The sequence below is a fragment of the Babylonia areolata genome, chromosome 18, assembly GCF_041734735.1.
Source record: "Babylonia areolata isolate BAREFJ2019XMU chromosome 18, ASM4173473v1, whole genome shotgun sequence".
NCBI lineage: Eukaryota > Metazoa > Mollusca > Gastropoda > Neogastropoda > Buccinidae > Babylonia > Babylonia areolata.
The window spans coordinates 62506562-62513429 of NC_134893.1; positions in this window are offsets into that span (position 1 = coordinate 62506562).

Genomic DNA, 6868 nt, shown 5'->3' on the forward strand with positions numbered 1-6868 from the left:
TGTGAGATGCAGTCCATTTCACTCTACATCTTCTATTCTGTGCTGGCATTGAGTGCGTAGTCATCAGCAAACAAGAAGTCTCTGATGATTGTTTTTTTGACCCTTCTAACTGCCTACAGGCGCCTGAGGTTGAGCAATCTCCCGTCAGTCCTGTACCTGACGTGTATTCCTTCATTGCAGTCACGGAAGGCATCTGGCAGCATGGCAGAGAATACCATACTGAACAGAGTTGGGGCGAGAACGCAGCCTTGTTTGATGCTGTTTGTCACTGGGAAGGCTTCTGACTTGTCTCCGTCATTCAAAACTTTCACCATCATGCCTTCGTGAAACTGCAGGACGATTGTGAACTTGCTTGCGCAGCCAAACTTCTTGTTCATTATTGACACCAAGAATGAACTGGTCTCAGAGAGCAGGTGGCAAGAGCTGTCCAAAGTTGCATAGCTGGGTCCGTCTATGAAGCTTGGCTGGACACTCTCCTCTTTTTTGACACTTTGAGAATAAAACAAAAGACTGGCACTGGCCCGTGACGGTTTTGGTTTAAAGTGATTGGCGTTCAGATCACACACACTTGCTGAAATGTTTTCTCCTGGTTTCTACAGAAGACAAAGGCTTCTGATAACATGATATCTTGCTGAACCAATGTGGGAACTCAAAATGCTCACATTATTTTCATCAACTTCAGTTTCATTTGCAATGAAGAAATGTTCAAAAACTTAACCATACTCTCGCCAATTGCTACCTTCTAAAAAAAAGTTTCTAGATGACCTATAATATGGAAAAAAAAAAGAAAATGATAAATATTGATATTCACGATAATCTGCTACTTATATCTCATATTTTTTAACAGATTTTTGACATCACATTCATCCCCTACCTGCTAGATTTGTTCTACATTGCTGTCCTTAACCCATTCATGTCAGCAACTGAAAATTTGCTTACCCTGTTCTGCACAGTTACTGTCAAAGTTTACCCTCTTAACTAGATAATTAACCACAGCTGAATTAATTTGTCTCCCTTGGACCATCCCCAACTCTTTGGAATGGCTAGTTCCCACAGCACAGTTGATTTGTCTCAGTGAGTTAAATAGTGTGACTGTATGTTCTCACGATTGGATATTCTGTTGTGTCTCATGTGTTTTGTGGGCACAGAGAGATTTGTTGGCATTTGATCAGTGTAGTGCAGTGTTAGGCTTAATGCTGATGCTGTCTTGTGACAGTGGCCCTGGTATGGGCTTTGTGGTTGGCTGGGTTTTAAGCAGTAAGTTAGGTCAACCATGTCCACTTCTGTCATGGATGTTGATTTTCAAGTTCCAAATCAATCAATAATTTCATCAACAGATATGGACAATACTCATTTAATAAATGAGTATTGTCTATATCTGTTAATGAATCGTGACAAAATCACCACAAACATGACTGCACAGCTTACATTTAACTGGGTTCTGTTTGGCAGCTGACTTTATGAAAAAAACTGTTACACTTTCTGGTCTTCAGTGCAGTATGTATGTGCATTTTGTGTAGTTTGTGTGTGTGTGTGTGTGTGTATTAAGAATATTTATGATGCTATATAAAATTTGTAAATGTAAATGGAAGAGGTCTGTTCATCTGTCCATGCATGCATGTGTGTCTCTGTGTGTGTGTGTGTGTGTTGAAAAATTCATGTGACTTAATGTGGAGACATATTGTGACTTTGAGTATGTGGAAGTTCTCTGCTGCCAGTATGAACAGTGTTGAAAGTTTGCCCTAAAAGGTCTGTTATATGCTTGTACTACATGTGGATTGTTGGCAGTCTATATGGCAAGTTGGTACTGCCCTGTTATAAAGATTTTTCCATTTACAAAACAAATTGTTATAGTATATTTCTGTTTTGGTGTCATATTTTACGATTTTTGTTGTTGCTGTATTCACATAAAACCAAAGCACACACAATATGAACCAGGTGTTGCCAGTTGAATGCCTTGTGCTAATGTCCTCCATGCTGTTTTTATTAAACATTGACTTGTAAAAGTCTGTCTACAAGGGACAGAATGAAGACATTCCACAGGTGCTCTCTGTTATGCATTTCACTTGATCTTTTCCAAGGGTACAATGTGAGTACATGGCAAATGAACACAACAGTCTGCAGTCAAATGTACATGTCTAAAATCATGTGCTGTAGTTGTGAGTGCTTATTGGTTGACAGGAGAAAATTTATATCCAGGAATTATAACTTCAGAGAAAACCAATACATGCTTTTAATATAATCTGATGCTTCTGTTGTTGTTGGTTTTATTATTATTATTAATTTTTTTTAATCACTGTGGAATGGAATGTCTTTTAAACAGTTCATGGCCATAATTATGGCTTTTAAAGTATAGTAACCAAGTGTTGTGCTGGCTTATATTCCCCAAAATATTTTGAAAAAAACACACAACACTTTCATTTGTATTAATCAGGGGTTAAAATAAATTTAATGATATTAACACAATGGTGTTTTATTTGTCTTTGTTTTTTTGTATGTATGTTTTTGGGATGGGGGATCATGTTGGGTTGTTGTTTTTTCAGTTCTGATTTCCAGTATGCTTGCCACCTCACCAGTGTGCTTATAGTGCAGTCAGTCCATGATGTATCATGTTTTTGTTATGGCTATTGTGTTTTGCTTTTTTAATATTGCAGAAAGATCTAGTTTACATTCCATTGTGCTTGTTGCAGTAGCATATGATAAAATCATGTATCAACATCTTACTGATTGCTGAAAGACATTAATTCTGGGAAGATTTTTAAAAAAAAGTTTCTGCCATTCTTTACTAGATGGTGACCACAGTTTAAGGAGGGCATCATAGACTTGGTCACTGTATTCTGTGAAACATTGTGGTCTTTCAGAAAGTGGGATGTTTCCTGACTGTGCCATACACAAGGAAAAACATAACTCCTTTCCTGCAGGCTGTTCCAGTTGTTCTCTTCAGCTGTCATCATCATCAGAGAGCCTTGTCAGTCAGCTCAAACCGGGCAGTGAAACAGACAAGGTGCTGTCTTTGATTTAGATCTAAAGTGAAGTCTGATGAAAGGTGGCAAAATGACATTCAGAAAACTCCAAAGGACTTAAGAGAAGCTGAGCACCCTTTGAGAAATTGATGAGTTAAGTCAGTGTGTGCATATATTGCATTCTCTGAAGTTTTTATTCTTTGTGTAGGAATTTTACGGTTTTGTTGAATAGCCATATGGTATTTGTTTTTTAATTTTCTGAGAGGGTTACCTGCCGTTGCACCCACTGGCTGCACTCTGTTGGTCTCTGTGTTTTTGTGCTTGTTTCTGTGTTTATCCTGTTCTGATTTGGACATTTTTTGTATGTGTTTGTGCGTCTTATTTCAAGGACTCCGAAGGCCGGAACAGTTTTTATCATTTTTGTTTACTTTTGTAACAGTTTGACATTTCATATTCTTCATGTTTGTATTTTCATTTACAAACTGACATATGCATGCTGCTCACCTGACCCTAATCGTCGTGTCAGCGACCATCTTCGCCCTGCATACGACACTCTCCACCGTTTGACATGTTTTTCACGTGCCCAGCCCTCTTGTACCATCTGACCTCTACTCTCATTGTGCCACTATCACCATGGTGAACGTCAGTAACATTGTAGCATTGCTGTCAACTATGTCATGGGTGAAGCAACACCCACTTGGCGATGACATGACTGTGCATCATCAGTCTTGGCATCGTCAGACCAAAGACAAAGAGAGGAACCAGAGCGGGCTGACTTCACCGTTTGTGGGGCCCTGTCCCCTGCACTGATCGTCCTGTCTCCAGTGTCAGGCCTGCTGTTGCTGTGACTGTCACTGACAACCTCAACATTCATGTTCAAGATGACTCCTTTACTTCCCGTGACACTGTCCTCTCTGACACTTTTCCAAACTGTGGTATATCCCCCGTGATTGGCTCTGCTCTGCTTCCTACTTCTCCCACATTTGTCTCAACTCCCGGATCTTTCTCTTCCTTCCCACTGTCCTCCACTGCTCAGTCACCACCGTCTCCTTCCGTTGCCTGTCTGTCTGACTCACCTGATTCACCATTAAATTCCTCTCTGCCTGCCTCTGATCTCCTTCATGCCTGTCTGTCCAATGCTCAATCTGTCTGCCCTGATCAAAAGACTGACTATATTTCTGATTATAACTTTGATATCATATTTCTTACCAAAACCTGGCTAAAGTTTCAGTTTCAGTAGCTCAAGGAGGTGTCATTGCGTTCAGACAAATCCATATACGCTACACCACATCTGCCAAGCAGATGCCTGACCAGCAGCGTAACCCAACGCGCTTAGCCAGGCCTTGAGGCCCTGGCTGAAATCACAAGGTAATGAATCCAAACTGAAACAACTGACCCCCCCTGGATACAAAACCAAGTCACTTCCTCAACTGTCTCGTGGAGGTGGCATTGCCATCGTCTACAGAGACATCTGGAGTCTTCTCTTTCCTTTTCCCATAACCACACCTTTCCACATGATACTTTTGAAATGCTCAAGGTCACTCTCAATGTCCCCAGTCACTCAATCATCTTCTGTTGTCTCTATCCTCCTCCCAGTCATAAAAACAACCTAACGTCTTCTTTGTTTCACGATGAGTTCTGAACACTACTTGATCACTACAACCTTCGTTCCGGCAAACTTACCATCTTGGAGATTTCAGCTTTCATTTCAACAACAAAACCTCCACTGATGTCAAACGCCTATGTCAATGTCTGACCAATCATTCACTATCTCAGCTCATCACAGAACCAACACACAGATCTGGCCATACGTTGGAGTGGCTCATCACACGTGACTCTGATGCCATGATTGCATCAGTGACTGTAACTGACAAACTTTCTTCTGACCATTCTGCTGTTGTATTCTCGCTTAATATTTCAGAACCTACTACAATCAAAAAATCTGTTACTAGTCGCAACCTAAAATCCATCAACATCAACACTTTTTCTTCTCAAGCTGCTGAATGTCTTTCCAAAATTTCTTCCTGTACCGATGTCTCCACACATTACAACACTGTTCTCTCTGAACTGCTGGATGAACATGCACCCCCACTAACCGCATGCTGCTTGATAGGCCTTCTGCCCCATGGTACACACAAGACATTCGACTTGCAAAATGCAAAGGTCGCCAGTTGGAAAGGCGATGGCGAGCAACAAAACTGAAAGTCCACAGTCAGATCTTCCGAAAACAAATGCATAAAGTGAAACATATGATCTCATCAGCGAAGACAAACTTCTTTTCTCAAGTTCTCGATGCCACATCCACCAAATCTCTTTATTCTATCATGTCAAATGTTCTTGGTACTGCTAAAAAGACTCCTCTACCCTCTGTCTACACTTTATCTGAACTCCCCCATGTCTTCTCTTTCTTTTTCGACAAAGTCCAAAATATTTGTATGAGCTTAGACCATATGCCTTTCCAACCTGCTTATCCTGATCCTCTCCATTCCTTCAATCCATTGACTGAAACAGAAGTGAATGAAATCATGAAAGAAATTTCCGTAAAATCCTGTGAATTTAATCCTATACCAGCGTCTGTCTTTTCCCAGTGTGTCTCACAGCTTCTCCCCACAGTCACCAATTTTGTCAACTCATCCCTTTTGACTGGAATGTTTCCATCCACTTTCAAAACTGCAATCATCCGGCCTCTTCTGAAGAAACCCATCTTTGATGCAAACATTTTGAAAAATTATCAACCAGTTTCTAACCTTCCTTTCCTGTCCAAACTCCTTGAAAAATCTGTCCTGAAGCAGCTCAACAACCACCTTTGTTTCAACAATCTCATCCACCCATTTCAGTCTGCCTATCGCGCTGACCACAGCACCGAAGCCACTCTCCTTCACATCCTGAACAATCTGCTGCTTGCGTCCGATTCAGGAAAAATTTCCCTTCTCACTCTTAGACCATTCAGTCCTTCTTTCCCGTCTTTATTTTACATTGGCATCAACGGCATTGTTCTCAACTGGTTCAAATCTTATCACACTGATCAATTCCAGTCTGTCATTGTTGATAATTTCCAGTCTGAGCCTGTTAAAATCAAACAAGGAGTCCCACAGGGATCTGTTTTAGGCCCAGTTCTCTTCTCACTGTACACTGCTATTCTCGCTGAAATATCAACCACCACAATGTTAGTCATCATTTCTATGCTGATGACACTCAACTTCAGAAGAGTGATACCCCTGAAAAATTGTCATCGCTCTTGCAAGAAACATTTGAATGCTTCCTGGACATTCAAAACTGGATGACTAAATAAGTTACAATTGAATGCAGACAAAACTGAAGCATTGATCATAGGAACTAAACAAAAACTCTCTTCCATCACAGCTGACATAAGTTACAATTGAACACAGACAAAACCGAAGCAATGATCATAGGAACCAAACAAAAACTCGCTTTAATAACAGCTGACAAAATCAAATTTGGCAGTACATCCATCCCTCTTTCCAGCTCAGTCAGGAACCTCGCAATTGTCCTTGACAACACACTGTCCATGCAAAAATTTATCAGTCAGACATGTCAATCCCACTACTGTCAATTGCGACACATCAGTTCCATTTGGAAATATCTGTCGACCGACGCAACATCTAGACTTGTCGTTTCTCTCATTCTCTCTCACCTTGACTACTGTAACTCTCTATTGTCTGGTTTGCCTGCTTCATCCATTCAGTCCCTTCAGTGCATACGAAACTCTGCTACCTGACTCGTCTTCAGAAAGAAAAGATCTGAGCACATCACTCCTATTTTGCAATATCTCCATTGGCTCCCTGTCTCACACAGAATAAAGTATAAGATCAGCACTCTATGTTATAAATGTATTCACAAATCTGCCCCTTCCCATCTTTGTGGCTGCCTTAACCTCTACACTC